Source organism: Triticum dicoccoides, chromosome 4B (genome assembly GCF_002162155.2).
Source record: "Triticum dicoccoides isolate Atlit2015 ecotype Zavitan chromosome 4B, WEW_v2.0, whole genome shotgun sequence".
NCBI classification, from domain to species: Eukaryota; Viridiplantae; Streptophyta; class Magnoliopsida; order Poales; family Poaceae; genus Triticum; species Triticum dicoccoides.
The window spans coordinates 178,679,356-178,698,120 of record NC_041387.1 but is presented as its reverse complement, the minus strand read 5'-3'; positions in this window follow the sequence as shown (position 1 = coordinate 178,698,120).

The window sequence follows — 18,765 nt, the reverse complement described above, 5'->3', positions numbered from 1 at the left end:
CGATGACAAGCCCATCAATTGTTTCATACTTTTGATGTTCTCAAACCTTTTCAACTTTCACGCAATACATGAGCGTAAGCCATGGACATAGCACTATGGTGGAAGAGAATATGGTGGTTGTGGAGAAGACAAAAGGAGGGAGATAGTCTCACATCAACTAGGCATATCAACGGGCTATGGAGATGCCCATCAATAGATATCAATGTGAGTGAGTAGGGATTGCCATGCAACGGATGCACTAGAGCTATAAGTTTATGAAAGCTCAAAAAGAAACTAACTGGGTGTCCATCCAACTTGCTTGCTCATGAATACCTAGGGCATTTGAGGAAGCCCATCGTTGGAATATACAAGCCATGTTCTATAATGAAAAATTCCCACTAGTATATGAAAGTGACAAAATAAGAGACTCTCTATCATGAAGATCATGGCGCTACTTTGAAGCACAGGTGTGGAAAAAGGATAGTAACATTGCCCCTTCTCTCTTTTTCTCTCAATTTTCTTTTTCTTTCTTTTTCTTTCTTTTTCTTTCTTTTTCTTTTTCTCTTTTTTTCTTGGCTTCTTTGGCCTCTTTTTTTTATTTCCTCACATGGGACAATGCTCTAATAATGTTGATCATCACACTTCTATTTACTTACAACTCGAAAAATTATAACTCAATGCTTAGAAAAAATTATGACTCTATGTGAATGCCTCTGGTGGTGTACTGGGATGTGCAATGAATCAAGAGTGACATGTATGAAAGAATTATGAAAGGTGGCTTTGCCACAAATACGATGTCAACTACATGATCATGCAAAGCAATATGACAATGAGGAAGCGTGTCATAATAAACGGAACAGTGGAAAGTTGCATGGTAATATATCTCGGAATGGCTATGGAAATTCCATAATAGGTAGGTACGGTGGCTGTTTTTAGGAAGGTATATGGTGGGTGTATGGTATCGGTGAAAGTTGCGCATCACAAGAGAGGCTAGCAATGGTGGAAGGGTGAGAGTGCGTATAATCCATGGACTCAACAGTAGTCATAAAGAACTCACATACTTATTGCAAAAATCTATTAGTCATCAAAACGAAGTACTATGCGCATGCTCCTAGGGGTATAGACTGGTAGGAAAAGACCGTCGCTTGTCCCCGACCACCACTCATAAGGAAGACAATCAATAAATACTTCATGCTCCAACTTCGTTACATAACGGTTCACCATACGTGCATGCTACGGGACTCACAAACCTCAACACAAGTATTTCTCAAATTCACAATTACTCCACTAGTATGAATCTAATGTCAGCATCTTCATATCTCAAAACAATCATAAAGAATCAAACTTCTCATAGTATTCAATGCACTTTATATAAAAGTTTTTATTATATCCCTTTTGGATACCTATCATATTAGGACTAGATTTATAACCATAGCAAATTACCATGTTGTTCTAAAAGACTCTCAAAATAATATAAGTGAAGCATGAGAGTTCATAAATTTCTATAAAATAAAGCCACCGTCGTGCTCTAAAAAAGATATAAGTGAAGCAGTAGAGCAATATTGCCTAGCTCAAAAGATATAAGTGAAGCACATAGAGTATTCTAAGAAATCATGATTAGTGCGTGTCTCTCCCAAAAGATGTGTACAAAAAGGATGATTGTGGAAAACTAAAAATCAAAGACTCAAATCATACAAGACGCTCCAAGCAAAACACATATCATTCGGTGAATAAAAATATAGCCTCAAGTAAAGTTACCGATAGACAAAGACGAAAGAGGGGATGCCTTTCGGGGCATCCCCACGCTTAGGCTTTTGGTTGTCCTTCAATATTACCTTGGGGTACCTTGGGAATCCCCAAGCTTAGGCTCTTGCCACTCCTTATTCCATAGTCCATCAAATCCTTACCCAAAACTTGAAAACTTCACAACACAAAACTCAACAGAAAATCTTATAAGCTCCTTAGTATAAGAAAATAAATCACCACTTTAAGGTATTGTTGCGAACTCATTCTTTATTTATATTGGTGTAATATCTACTGTATTAAAACTTTTCCATGGTTCATACCCCCCGATAATACCCATAGATTCATCAAAATAAGCAAACAACACATAGAAAACAGAATCTGTCAAAAATTGAACAATATGTAGTATTCTGTAACTCTCGAATACTTCTGTAACTCCAAAAATTCTGAAAAATTAGGACAACCTGAGAAATTTGTGCACCAATCCAGAGCAAAAATAATCAGATCAAAATCACGTTTTAATAAAATTCTAGAAATTATTTACTGGGCTCAAAAGTTTCTGTTTTTTAGCAAGATCGACACAACTATCACCATAAGCTATCGGAAACGTTTAACTTGGCACAAACACTAACTAAAACACAAAACCACATCTAACCAGAGGATAGATGAATTATTTATTACTAAACAGGAAGAAAAAGGAACGAACCAAAATAAAATTGTGTTTCCTCCCAACAAGCGCTATTGTTAAACGCCCTTAGCTAGGCTTGAAACACGAATAGATCTAGGTATTGTCATCTTTGGTATGCAATCCATAAGTGGCTCTCATAATATATTCATATGGAAATTTAATTTTCTTTCTAGGAAAGTGTTCCATGCCTTTCCTTAATGGAAATTGGAATCTAATGTTTCCTTCTTTCATATCAATAATTGCACCAATCGTTCTAAGGAAAGGTCTACCAAGAATAATAGGACATGTAGGATTGCAATCTATGTAAAGAACAATGAAATCTACAGGCACATAATTCCTATTTGAAATAATAAGAACATCATTAATCCTTCCCATAGGTTTCTTAATAGTGGAATCCGCGGGATGCAAATTTAAAGAACAATAATAAAATTCACGAAAACCTAACACATCACATAAAGTTTTTGGAATCGTGGAAACGCTAGCACCCAAATCACTCAAAGCATGGGACTCAGAATCTTCAATCTTAATCTTAATAGTAGGTTCCCACTCATCATGAAGTTTTCTAGGGCTAGAAACTTCCAATTCAAGCTTTTCTTCAAAAGATTGCATCATAGCATCAAAGATATGTTTAGTAAAAGCTTTGTTTTGATTATAAGCATGAGGAGAATTCAACATGGATTGCAACAAGCAAATACACTCTATTAAAGAACAATTATCATAATTAAATTCCTTGAAATCCAAAAGAGTGGGTTCATTGCTACTTAAAGTCTTGACCTCTCCAATCCCACTTTTATAATTTTTTGCATCTAGATCTAAGAACTCTGAATCATTGGGACGCCTTTTAACTAAAGTTGACTCATATCCAGTCCCATATTTATCAAGATTTATATTGGAAAACAAAGATTCAATAGGAGTCACATCAATCACTTTTAGATCTTCATCATTATTATTATGAAAACTAGAAGAACACGCTTTTATAAACCGATCTTTCTTAGCACGCATCTTAGCGGTTCTTTCTTTGCACCCATCAATGAAAATTCTCATGGCTTTGAGAGACTCATTGATATCATGCTTAGGTGGAATAGATCTAAGTTTCAAAGAATCAACGTCAAGAGAAATTCTATCCATGTTCCTAGCCAAATCATCAATCTTGAGAAATTTTTCTTCAATCAAAGCATTGAAATTCTTTTGTGAACTCATAAATTCTTTAACACTATTCTCAAAATCAGAGGGTGTCTTATTAAAATTTCCATAAGAATTGTTGTAGGAATTACCATAATTATTAGAGGAATTACTAGGAAAAGGCCTAGGATTAAAATTACCTCTATACGCGTTATTACCAAAATTATTCCTACCAACGAAATTCACATCCATAGATTCATTATTATTCTCAATCAAAGTGGACAAAGGCATATCATTAGGATCAAAATAAGTACTCTTATTAGCAAATAATTTCATAAGTTCCTCCATCTTTCCAGTCAAAACATTAATCTCTTCAACCGCATGCACTTTTTTACTAGTGGATCTTTCGATGTGCCATTGAGAATAATTAGCCATAATATTATCTAGGAGTTTAGTAGCCTCTCCTAAAGTAATTTCCATAAAAGTGCCTCCTGTGGCCGAATCTAAAAGATTTCTGGAAGCAAAATTCAATCCGATGTATTTTTTTGTATAATCATCAACAAATTCAAACCATGTGTAGGGCAATTTCGTATCCTCAATTTCATCCTCTCCCAAGATTGTGCAACATGTTCGTGATCAAGTTGCTTAAAATTCATAATATCATTTCTAAAGGAGATGATCTTAGCGGGAGAAAATACTTAGAGATGAAAGCATCTTTATACTTGTTCCACGAATCAATGCTATTTTTAGGTGAAGATGAAAGCCAAGTTTTAGCACGATCTCTAAGCGAAAATGGGAATAGCTTTATCTTATTTTGCATATCACACAAATCAACAAAGTTGTTTAGAAGGGATGCGACATCTTCACTAGGAAGGCTAGAAAATTGATCTTTCATAACAAGATTTAGCAAAGCGGCATTAATTTCAAAAGATTCCGCATTAGTAGCGGGAGAAATTGAAGTACTAATATAATCATTGTTGTTGGTTTTGGAAAAGTCACACAATTTGGTATTATCTTGAGCCATCATGACAAAGCAAGCAATCCAACACACGAGCACACAAAAAGCAAGCAAAGAAGACAAACGGAAGAGGGGCGTAGAAAAGGCAAATCCTTTTGAAAATTGTTTTAGAGGTGGGGGAGAGGAAAACGACAGGCGAATGGCGAATAATGTAAGGTAAGAGATGAGAGTTTATGATGGGTACTTGGTATGGCTTGACTTGGTGTAGATCTCCTCGGCAACAGCGCCAGAAATTGGCAAGTTGACGGGAGATAAATCTTGACTTGACTTGGCATAAATCTCCCCGGCAACGGCGTCAGAAATTCTTCCTGCTACCTCTTGAGCTTGCGTTGGTTTTTCCCTTGAATGGGAAAGGGTGATGCATCAAAGTAGAGTAAGTATTTCCCGAAGTTTGAGAACCAAGGTACCAATCCATTAGGAGACAACGCACAAGTCACCAAATACCTGCACAAACAATCAAACAAACTAGCACCCAACGCGATAAAGGGGTTGTCAATCCCTTCACGGTTACTTGCAAAAGTGAGATCTGATAGAGATGGATAAACGGGAACGTAAATATTTTTGATATTTTTGGTTTATAGATTGGAAAGTAAAATATTACAAAATAATAGATCAGAAACTAATAAGATGGATTAGAGAACTTGTATGATGGAAAAGAGACCCTGGGGCCATAGGTTTCACTAGTGGCTTCTCTCAAGATAGCAAATAATACGGTGGGTGAACAAATTACTGCCGAGTAATTGATAGAAGAGCGCATAATTATAACGATATCTAAGGCAATAATCATGTCCGTGTCAAGTAAACCGAAATGATTCTGCATCTACTACTATTACTCCACACGTCGACCGCTATCCAGCATGCATATAGAGTATTAAGTTCATAAAGAACGCACTAACGCCTTAAGTAAGATGACATGATGTAGATGAATTAACTCAAGAAATATGATGAAAACCCCATCATTTTATCCTCGATGGCAACAATACAATACATGCCTTGCTGCCCCTACTATCACTAGGAAAGGACACCGCAAGATTGAAGCCAAAGCTAAGCACTTCTCCCATTGCAAGAAAAACCAATCTAGTAGGCCAAACTAAACTAATAATTCAAGGAGACTTGCAAAGATATCAAATCATGCATGTAAGAATTCAAAGAAGATTCAAATAATATTCATATATAATCTGATCATAAATCCACAATTCATCGGATCTTGGCAAACACACCGCAAAAGAGTATTACATCGAATAGATCTCCAAGAACATCGAGGAGAACATGTTATTGAGAATCAAAGAGAGAGAAGAAGCCATCTAGCTACTAGCTATCACTACAAAAAAATACACTTCCGTGATGATACATGTTTGTCACAGTAGGTCGCGTTTTTTGTCATGCATGTACATCCATGACAAATTTATGACAGAATCAAGATAGTCATACCTGTGCTGTCATAGAAGTGTTCCATGACATTACCAAATTTATCATCATAGAACTGTCCACTTCCATGACGATAAATCGCGCGTCACAGAAGTGCTTTCGTCAAGGGTGACCGACACGTGGCATCCGCCGTAACGGAACGTCGTTAAGCTATCGGGTCGGGTTTTGGATCCGATAACCCGTTAACAGCCCCGACCAATGGGGATTTTCCACGTGTAAAATCATCATTGGCTGGAGGAGACACGTGTCAGGTCCGCGTTGGCACATGTGTCACTCATCCAATGGGCGAGACGCGCCTATGATATGTTGACACGTGGACCGGCCCATCAAGTTTAAATGGGCCGGCCCAACTAAAGGCCCGCAAGATTTTGTGGACCATAATGGGCCGGCCCAGCTAAAGGCCCACGAGATTTTGCAGATCATAATGGGCTGGTCCAGCTAAAGGCTCACAAGATTTTGCGGGCCATAATGGGCCGGCCCAGGTAAAGGCCCACAAGATTTTTGTGTGCCATAATGGGCCGGCCCAGGAAAAGGCCCACAAGATTCTTGCGGATCATAAAGGGCCGTCCCAGCTAAAGGCCCATGAGATTTCGCCGACATTAATGGGTCGGCCCTGCTGTAGGCCCACAAGATTTTGAGGACCCTAGTAGGCCAGCCCATTAACTAGCTGGCATGTTTTGGGCCAAATGTCGGCCCATATTTGATCCGATCCATTAATGGCCTGCCACGCTACGGGCCTAATAGTGGCCCTATGAGATCCGGCCCGTTAAAAGCCTACAACATTCTGGGCCAAATTACGGCCCAGATCAGGTCCGACCCTTTAAGAGGCTTTGGGCTCAATTATCGCCCATATCAGATTCGGCCCTTCAACTGGACACTATGCTTTTGGGCCCACTTGCTAAAGGCACACTTAGTAATTCGGCCTGATATTAGTTTTGGCCTGTTAAGGGCCCATTTAACATTTCAGCCCTATATTAATTTCGTCCTGTTAAAAGCCCATCATATAGTTGGGCCTAACTACGGCCCGGTTTGCATCTGGCCTGCTCGCAGCCGATATCTGATTGGGCCAAACAAGGACCGAGGCAATTTTGGCATGTTAAAAGCCCGTGATTTGATTCGCACAATCGTGGGCCGGGGTTCATTTCGGGCTACTGCCGGCCCGTGAGCTGCTCGGCACGTTTCAGGCCCAACCCACATCGTGATTGCATGACGGCCCGATTATGTACCATAATTTTACGGTTTGGCCGATTTACTGCAAAGACAGGACATATATACAGTAAAATAACTGCAGCATCATGAATAAGAAAAAGCCTAGACTATACAATAAAGAAATTACGACATATTACATCCACTGGGCATCAAAGTTCGCCACTATGATAATAAAGCACAAGCAGACAACAGATTACATACACTGGGCGTCAAAGATCGCTACCAGTGCAAATAAAAACGCCGACAAAATAATATACAAAACCGACAGCACTTCAATAGAGTTCAAGAAAGGTTAGCCCTGCTGGGGAGCTGCAGCGCAAGCAGCTGAGCAAGATGATGAGACTGCGCTTGTTCAACACTTATATCTTCCTCACTCTGAAAGATAAACAAGCATACAGATGACAAGTTTTGCACATAAAAGTATCAATGCTGGCAATTCATCACATTTCTTACTGACGAATAAAGTGACACAGTTTAAATTGCATTAACACAATATGGTATTGTTCAGGTCAAGACATGGCAGGAAATGACATTGTGAAGGAGGTGGCAGCTTCACGACACCACTGGATTACAAATCAAGAACTCATAAGTATAAATGGTTAGTGTGCTGTCAATTTATACCATTTTAGATTGGAAAATAAAGATATAGTTTAAATAATAGTAGAATGATATGACATTGTTCATAGTTAAGACATTGCAGAATATGACATTGTGTTGTAGTGGGTAGGTTCACCACACCAGTGGATTACGGATGAAGAACAGAAGCATATATGCAGTGCAAAATAAGATCACTTGCTTTGTATAGTTTAATTTACATGGTATGAAAAAGGAACTTGGTTATACAACTGAAAACTTAAATTGAGAAAGGACAAATTTTTGTTTATGAACTACATAATAAACTTTAAACAAGCAATCTGATGCAAATAGCAAAAATAAACAGCTGTTGCAGTCATGCCTAACCAAATATATACAACAAAGTTTGAAGGCTTGAGATGGACAAACTTACATTATTGGTGAAGACAGGCTCTATAAAGGCCTTGTCCATGCTGATGGGGGGGGGGGAATTCAAGAAGTTTACCACAGAATCTTCTTCAAAAGCAGTGCCTTTATTCTACATTTTGTTAAGAGTAAATATAGATGTGATAATATACGAAAAAATGGAGAATATTTAAGATAAGATGAAGAGTGATGCTACATAACCAAGTATCTATAAATGTAAGTGCAGCGATACAGGCAAAAGGTACAACCAAGTGCAATGCACAGCTAAACTTCTTCAGTACCAACCTTATGGTAAGAGTAAATATAGATCTGATGTGTAGAAAATGGAGGGCAAAGGAAAATAAGCTGCAGAGTGATGGTGCATGAACAACTACCTGTCATTATAAGTACACTGATAAAGGACAACATGTACTTACAAGAACAATGCAGAGCTAAATTTTTTTTGGCATTGGATATATTCTACACTAATGTAACCATTCCTACAGATCAGATAATTTGGAGCGAGCAATTGATAAGAAAGCTATCATGCATGCTGCTATCACATAATGAACCGGGTATGTATGCAAGTACAGTGATACAGGACAACAAGTACTAACAAGAGCAAAGCATCGGGCAACATATTTGTGATATCCTGTCATTCTTTTCAAACCGGAATTCTTCTTCGAGCAGATTTCCTGCAAAAAAGATCCGTAAGGCACATGCGGAAAAGTAGAAGTTCAAATTGTCATGTGATTTCATAGACAGTACCTCGTCCTGGGAACAAGACCAGTGCATAACAAGGATTTTCCATTCAATGTCTTCTAAATTTAGCACAGGAGACTTCACCAGAAATTCGTTTATAGACTTGCCATCAAAGTGTGATTTCCTCAGGTAACACCGATACTGCTGCAATGCTTCCTTGAAAAGCACAAGCAAGCTTTGCTCGTCATGACTATCCAGATTGACCCTCGCCTAGTTACAACAATGTAATGTAAATCATTGATGTGTTCAATCAGCATAAAACAGGAAAATAATAACCATGAATAATAGCACTTACACGTAAGTTGGACAGGAAGATGTGAAAATGGTGTTTGTCTTCACAATAATCTTCCCATGATGGGAATATATGCATATAGTCCCTAACAACATTGAAAGCATTGTCTTTTAAACTGGGAATAAATGGAATGGGGTTCCAATCTGCAGGAATTGGCCGTCTCTGCAGTTGGGATAGGTCTTCGGCCGGTGGACTTGCTGTACTTTTTGCTGGAGTGGGATTTTTCTGTGGTACAGCTGGTGCTATGGCAAATGAAATCGGTATACCTTTTGCTGGAGTGCAGGTCATGTGTGGTGGGGCTAGTGGTGTGGCCAGTGAAGTATGGGTACAGTCTGCTGGAGTCGGTCCTACTTTTTGTGCCACTGGTTGTACAGCCAATATAAGTGGGGTGCTGTGTGATTTCTCCAACACCACCACGTTTTTCAAGGACTTTGCTGGCGCTCCTTCAGGTTCGGCAATCACCCTCTTCCTTTTTGATGTATGATGTACAAGAACATCATTTGAGTGGAAAAACATGGTATGATGACAGATGGAATATATATTGATAATGGATGGGCATGGCACCTCGACATATATGATGAGTAAACTAAGCAGATGGGGGTGCAACAAAGTAGAAGAAATGCAAGGCAACATATGCAAGATACCCGCAATCAATAAAACATTGCCAAATTAGAACAAGCACCTTGATGGGTGAACAGGACAGGCCATCTGCCTTTGACTCCTCGAGGTTAGAATAGTCATTAGGATCATATTCTGAACAAGAATCAACAGGTGGGGAGCGTATGAGTTTCATTACATCCAGAATGTCACTCAATGCCTTGGTGCCAATTTTGTAAGTCATTGTAGTGTTTAGCTTCAAGAGTGGACTGCTGCTAGTGCGACACAAAGTAGCTACACAGATCATAGCGTAGATATAACGGGAAAACCTTAAGCATCAGAGTAAAATCAGCAAAGTGGAAGTTGCTGGAATATATGTGCTAGTATTGCCGGTACGGCTAATAAGGCTTCGGATACCAGCTCTCTTCAAGTGAAGGTGCGGTACTATTAATATCAGCGTAACTCTCAAAGGCGACACAGCTCCCCGCATTTCCTTGCTATTCTTATAGGATTCAAGTGGACAGGCCACTACAAATCCTATTCCTATGTTTACAAGATCCTACGAATCAAAGAGGCTCAAAGTGTCCATCACAACCGACCATATAGACCTCTACACTGCAAATGTCCCTCCTCATCTTTAGTACAAGGAACATACTGTACTACTATCATACTCCCTCTGTTCGAAAATGTAAGTCTTGGTAGAGATTTCCACTATGGATCACATACAGATGTATCCAGATACATTTTAGAGTGTAGATTCACTCATTTTGCTCCATATGTAGTCCATGGTGGAATCTATACAAAGACTTGTATTTAGGAATGGAGAGAGTACATATTAAAGAACGAAAGAGGAACATGTTAAAGAAGAGCAAGCATATTTTGGATAATAAAATGTTGGTTGCGTAGTGCCCACACATGATGAACCAGAGCACATTAAGAATGCAACTCCCAGCTGTCTCTCAACCATTTCAGGCGGTTGGATGAAGATCCTACGTCTCCTAACCCTTCTTCTTCCTCGTCTCTGATTCTTCCCATACAAAACACCGCACGGGCCGCCGGCCGGACCACCGGCCCCCACCGCCTGTGTTCCTCCGCCACCCCCACCCCCACCCCCGCCCCAACCCCCACCCACGTCGAGTTTTCTTCGTTCGGTGAGGCCCCACAACCACCCGAGCCCCTTCGATCACACCGGCAAACTCCAGCGAGCTCTGAAAAATCGACTGACCCAATTTTGAAATTTAGTCTACTGTGATTTAACTAGTGTGGAATATAAAAGGGGAAAACCATAAGCATTGGGAGTATAGTGTTGAGCGTGCCATGGCGGATCTGAAGGTGCAAACCAGACAAAGGCAACTTTGCAACCAAGACAAGAAATCAGAGTAAAGCAGTGGCGATCTATTTTCTTGCTGTGATAAATAAGTTGAGAAGATATGAAAGAGTACCACATCTGGTGCGACATCATGTACGCATCTGCTGAGAATTTGACGGTGCTGCGGTAGCGATGGCTGTCGGCGGCGTGGAAGCAGATCTAGGAGGGTAGACGGTGGCGGCAGGGCGCGGTGGACGAGGTGGTCGTAGGAGCGGTGCCGGCAAGGTGGACAACGGCGTGGATGAAGCGAGAGGACGGGATGCAAGGATCCCGGTCCGAAGGCGTGGATGAGAGAGGTCGATCTCTTGTAATGGACGACGGCGTCGGGGTATCAGCTCTGGCATGGTGGAGGAGGATGGCGGTGGATGGGGTGGCGGACGGAGGAGGGTGGGGTGGAGAGGGTGTTTTGGCGCCCACGGAGTACGAATGGGGAAAGGGAGGTAGAGAGGAAGGGGGAACCATGTATTCAGGGTGCGCTTGTCTCAAATGCAAGGAAATTTACAAACTTAGCCCCCATTTCAAATTTCTACTACATCACAGCAACATTAGTCGGTTGGGGATAGGACGGTAATCTTGCATACACCGAATATTTGCCGACGAGAGTTTGTTTTTGGCGCCCACCGTGTATGAATATGAATCGGGGAGGGAGTCGATTTCGGCCGAGGACACACTGTGTTTTGGCGCCCACCGTGTATGAATCCGGGTGAGAGGCGGTTACGTCACGTTTGGGTGAAATTACAAACCTACCCCTATCGAAACCTATAGAAATCCAGCAGATAAGCTTTGCATGGCAGGGATAGGCAGTAGTGATTTCCATCTCGCAGATTTTTGTTTCGGGCGGTTACTGCGACTTTCCCCGCTTCGTTCAAATTTTGCAGAGTGCATGTTTACCATGCCAACTCAATTCGAAGCTCGTTTGTATTCTATTTTTTCAGGCGGGATCCATTTTCAATTGGAATTACATTCTATATACATCATTTTTTATATATATACTTTCAAAAGCACAACAAAGAATTCTAATCCTTTATATGTATAATATGATTTACAAATACAACAATCTCGAAATCTTAAGGTTGAATTCAAAAAAAATTAACCAAATTATGTTCTACTAAAATGTATGGATCAGTAATATCTACATATTAAATAACATAGATGTGCGTGAATTCATATGAGTATGCATGTTTGATAGATCAATTTTGGTTCGAGTATGGATTACATGTATCATCATCTCGAATTCAAATATTTGAATCCCTTTTTTGTTTACTCCTTTCACGCCCATCTCTCTCGCATGCATGCTCCTTCAGGTAGCTATCACTCTCTTTTCTCCAGCTCACCGCACGCTCACTTCATGTTTCTCCTATCCTCGCAAACATGGTCTCTCAACGTCTCCCTTGAGAAGTGTCACACTCTCCCTATCATTACACATTACACGGTTTTCATTATCTCTCACATCTCTACTGTTCTCTGGTATCACTCGGTACCTAAGCTTTCTTTTTCACCGCCACACACACATTCTCCACTCGTCTTTCACTTTGTCTTTCTCTCTATGGGATTCTCTCACACACCCTATATGTCTCTACATATGACTCATACCACTAAAATTACTCTCTCTCTCTCTCCTGTAGAAACAACATTTGTTGCGGTCTCCTTTTCGTCTCCATCCTAGACTGACATTATTCATTTGTTTACCGATCAGACAACCCCGACTACCGTCTCCTCTCTCTCTCTCTCACAGACACACACACAACTCCTGCTTCCACTCCCCTTCCCGACTACCGTCTCTCTCTCTCTCACACACAAAACTCTCGCTTTCGCACCCCGACTCGTATTTCCCTCACAAACATTTACCGACTAGCTAGCCTCTAGATAGGTTTATACACCCGCGCACTCGTGCTTCCACCCTCGCATACATGTCTCTCTCCCGCTCCTTGTATCTATGTAGATTTTTCTGCCCTTCTTGAGACACGCCCTCTTGATCGTGCACACACACACACTATCGCCTCATTTTAAGCTGATACCTATTGCACACACACTCCTTGTGTCTTTTTCACACATGCACTCCGTCCTCCTCCACTCTCCCTCTCTCACACACACATGGGCTTTTTGCAACAACTAGCAAGATGCCCATGCGTTGCACGGAACATCAAGATGCATTTGTATGAGTAGTTTATCTTGTGGGGGAATAGGATGAACGAGGGAAGGCCTTATTTGCAAATGTAGAGAGGGGTGTGGGTATCTTTTTGCAAAATTGCCATAGTTTCCTTCCTATCCATCAGATATAGATTGGATGACCTATATTGTAGGATGGCAGGCACACGAAAATCACCGACAATGCTTTTTATAAGAGTAGGGATAAAAAATAGAGTTGGTGATGATGGTGGGCCTGCCATCCTGAAATGTAGGTCGTTCGATTTATATCTGACGGATAGGAAGGAAAATATGGCAATTTACCCACACTCTTCACCACATTTGCAGATAAGGCCTTCCCTCGTTCATCCTTTTCTCCCACAAGATCTTGATGTTCCGTGCAACGCACGGGCATCTTTCTAGTAAGAGTAGAAATTAGACATATACCACTTCTCGAATCTTGAAACCAACAACATTCCTCCCTTATCTCATCAAAACCGCCAAAGGAATATATTTTGAGTGAAACATAACATATTTTTAGTGATATACATATTTCAAAACTAGACTTTTTTTCTATCAAATTGGTGAATATGTATTAATCTACTTTGATCGTGTGGCAACGCATTGGCACATTGCTAATAGTTATTATAATTTTTTGGACACCAGCCAAACGGTGGAGTACATATACGAAGAGAAGAGGTGCACGCACGCAGTCGGTCTCTCGCTGTCTTGCACACATGAGTGTTACGTAAAGGCGACGTTAACAAATAAACCCTAAAACCCTAGGTGCACGATTGCTGCATTCGCGGGTACCGGGTACGTGGTGGAGCACCTTTGTAGGAATAGTCAGCTCGCGTGATAATTTGATCCATAGGAGTTGATGGTCGGGACCACAGGTGAACGACTTGGAGCGCGGTGGCTCGCCAGTTGCCACAGATCGAGTAGTCACGTTTAAAATATCATTTTTTAGTGGGGTTAAGAGTTTCGATTTTCAATGGCGCGTTATAAGTAGTAAGTAGTTTTTAGAGCGATTGGTATGGAGCGAAAATGTAATTCATAGTACTGCGTACCTCCTTGGCATATGGTTGTATGGTTTTTTTTGTGATGGAGGTTGTATGTGTTTATGTTGTGAGATGTTGAACCTGGTAGTTCTAGGGAAAATACTATGGTTTAGATTTAGATGCTGGTTTTCAGTAATGAAAATTAGAAGGGGAAACCCTTCTTTGATTAAAAAAACTACTACCTCCATTCTGGTTTACTAGTCCCCATCGTACTTTGGGTCGAAGTTTGTCCATGAATTTTACTTGTAAAATGTGAATGGAAAACGAGATTTTGTTATACCCAAACAAAAAAGGACTCGAGGGAGTGATTGCTCTGACACGGACGCGACCTCTCATAGCACAGGAATTGAACCGGCGCCCCGGCCAAGAGGGTCGCACTCGCTGCAGGACCGGCTAAGCACGCCTCCTCGCCGTGTGCAACCAGCTTAAGACTGCCCCGCCTGCCTTCATTGAATCCGCGTGTGTGCCGGCAACATGTCCTTCCGCGAGCCGACAGGCATTTTAGAACACAAAAAATGACTAAACTATAATTAATTTATGCATGGTCTTGACTTGTTGTGCTCGCACTGGTAGCATGAACTAGTAGAGGTTTTTCTTTATTTATAACTCTCCTCACATTTTTTTGGCTTTGAAGTAAATCATGGTTGTGGACATTATGTATGAATGTGCAGATATCTGTGAACATGAGTTTGATGTGGAAGTTGAACTTGGAATGTCGGGCTTGAGCGTGAACTATACCATGTCCAATGCTTCGTCTGTTATTGTTTGGAAAGTAATTGTTGTTATTACCTGACCCAAAAAAACATTTTGTGCCACATCAGTAGATGCACGGACATCACAACAGGCATGCTGACTGGATAAACATTTGAACCTAGCTATTATGAAGGAAATTTTGTATTGACAACAATTTTAGATAGCAGGAGATGCCTAGCCTGCTCTGCCTCTGCTAGCTTATTTCTGGCTTCTTCCATCTCTTCTTTGGCTTGGGTGAAGAGAGCATCTGATTGATCTTTTCGCTTCTTCAGGAACTCAGCTACATTCTCAAGGGCTGTTGCATGCTTTCTTCCAGCCTTTACTAATGCCACGAGGACATGAACAGCTGACGACTCCACATGGCTTGTGTGTAATCCAGCATCATCGGGGAATTTGCACTTTGTGTCTAATCCAGCATCATTAGGGAACTGGCACCTTGTGTGTAATCCAGCCTCATTTTGGAAACATGATCTTGAGGTTGACCATACTTTCCTCCTCGCAGGAACTGCATCCTGACATGAAGTTACGTCTTTTTTAGATCAATACTCAGAGCAACCTAGATCCATTTAGTAGAAGCCAGATAAACAGAACTTGAAGAAGTGAATTCAAAAGGAAAAAAAATATAAAAACAGACTACAAGGTGAGAACACCCACTTCCTACATCAAGCTAAAAACAAAAGCATTAGGACGATTAAGACTCTTCTTATTATACATCGAAGAACACCACGCTTAAGAGAAACAGAAACTACAACATATACACATCGAAGAACACGAGGCTACACGAAAGTAATTGAAAGGGTGTTACTTACCAAATCTCGTTTTACAGGCTCGGTGCAGCTCCTCTTTAACTTGCCACGGTCCTTGAAGATGTCCCGAGTATCTCGTCTTTGGTCTTCATTGCTCCTCTGCATGTTCGCACACGTGGTTTTAAAATCTCAACATGGAAAGAAAAATATACTACTAGTAATACTCGTGCATCTTGTGGGCAACATTAAAGCACTTGTCTGCCATGTTAGAGCATCTCCAACAGAATCGCAACGCGCGGCGCTTTAAAAAAGCGTTTACAGTGCTGAGATCAATAAGTAGATACTAGAGAGTAGAGGATAGTTCTCAGCATAGATAGATAATAAAAGATAATTCAACTACTCCTCGTCGTCCGACTCCTCCTCGGTGATGTCCTCCTCCGACGTCTGACTGTAGGCGTGAAGATACCGATTGTCGTCGGATTCCCAGGGCGATGCTGCTCCTAGCCTCATGTCGAATTGAGCGTCCATTTTTTGCCTACGCTTGTCCTCACGATAGGCGGCTTGCTCCGCCCTCCTCTTATCCCTCTCCGCCCTCCTTTGCGCGTAGAACTCACGCTCGTTGATGATGTCCTACGGGAAGTGTTGGCGCCACAACACCATGACTTCCTCGTCCATCTCGGTGATGCCGAGACGGTGCTCCCGCCTCCGGTTGTCGCGACGATCCTCGTTGGTGCTAAGCCGCGGCAGAGGCGCGAGCTCCTGCGCCCGCTCCCACGTCGGCACGTTGGGGAAGTTCAATGTTCTATGAGGCCACCGGAGGCGCCATGCTGTCGTGTCGTACGCGCGGGCGGCCTCGTTGGCGGTGTCGAAATTGCCGAGGCCGAGGTGCATCCCGCGGAACCGGATCTTGGCAGAGAAGCCGCCGGAGGGGCGCGCACGGACGCCGCGGTATCACCAAGTTTCCCGGCGACACGACGGCATGGTGGTGCGGCGGCGGCGAGGAGAAAAAGAGCGGGGAGAGAGTGGTGGCGAGGCACAGAGCGGGGAGAGAGCGGTGGCAAGGCACAAAGTGGTGGGATGGCGTTGGATTTTATAAAGCGCGCTGGACGTTGCGCGCCAAAACTAGCACATGCCCGACCGCTTTTTCCTGCATGCGCGTGATCCTTTCCCGACGTCTCTGCTATCTCTACTCTCTTCTCTACTGTTATATTTATTTAATATTTAATATTTAATATTTATATCTACTTCCTTTACTGTCTACTTTTTTCTCTATACTTTTTTTCTTGCAATATAGGCCGTCCGATTTATATCTGACAGATAGGAAGGAAACAAATGCGAATTTTGCAAAAAGATACCCATACCCCTCTCCAGATTTGCAAATAAGGCCTTACCTCGTTCATCCTTTTCTCCCACAAGATAAACTACTCATACAAATGCATCTTGATGCGTGCAACACATGGGCATCTTGCTAGTTCTAAAGACCTTTCCATCATTTGCCACACTACTGGTTGCAGATGAAAAACCTAGCCAAGCACAGCGCGATACAGGAGCGACGCACAATTACAAGCTGATATTCTGTTGGACAATGGAGGCTATAACCAATTACTTTTACGGGAACAATAGCACCCAGGAAATTTGAAGGGTAGGTATGAACAACAACGGTGGACCGGCTCCAGTGCGGCGTACGAGGTCGTCGATGAGGCAGATGCGTTGTGGTGTACGAGTGCGCCAATGTAAAGGGGAGGAGCACGAAGGCTGCGGTGCCGTGGAGAAGTCTATTTTGCGGTGGGGATAGAAAAAGGGGAGTATTCAGGTGTACTACTCTGGGTGCCGAGGTGGGGTTGGCTGGATAAGGTGAACCTGAAGTTACGAAAACAGCCCCCTACCAAGCGTCATCCGTAGGCCTGTTCTGAAGTCTATGATGGTAACTTCCCACTGCTCGAATCAAGGTTGCGGGAGATTTTCCCGCTGACCTAAAAATTTTGTGACACTCGACTCCCCGTGTGGCATGTTGAGTGATTCGGCTAGGCAACTCGCGAGTAGTAGTAGTAAACTCTGCATATTAGGTTTGACTGAAGTCAAACTTCCTAAAGTTTGACCAAGTTTATAGAAAAATATAAACATTTACCATAACAAATATGTATGATGTGAAAGTACATTCAATAATGAATCTAATGGTATTTATTTGTTATTGTATATTTTAATATATTTTGTTATAAGCTTTCTGAGAGTTTACAAAACTTGACTTTATCCAATGCTAATAGGTGGACTTAAATAAAAATGGAGGGAGTACATATGTGTTTTCTTAGTTTGTAGTGAACTAATCATTTGTTGAAATTGTGAAATAAATATATTAGGCTATTGACTTCGAATGTAATGGTCTATACAATTCAATAGTTACAATCACTGTCGAATACCAAGATGTATACAAGGACTATAGTACTTCACAACATGCTCAAACTCACATAATCCCAATCAAATGAGAATATAAATGCATTTCATAGTTATTACTTTGTAGGATGCAACAAAAACAACCATAACTCTACATCAGCCATTATAGAAGCAACATTTTGACATATCCCAGTGTGTGAATGAAACGTGCAGAGAGAGCTTTTGAAGATGGAGCAGATAGGGCAGGAAAGATTGTATGTATGTGGACGAGAGAGTAGGAGACAAACCTAATGAGACACAGAGAGAGAGATAGAGAGAGAAAGAGAGAGAGGAAGAAGTTAGGTCTGTGAGAAAGATGGATACATGTAATATACATGAGATGCGTGTGCATCCGGATTCTGTATACGTGGAAGGAGAAGAGACAACATCTTTGATGAGAGAGATGGAAAAACATGGACGAGAGGGGAAGGATCTCGTGGGTTGAGGGACTGACAATTTTGTG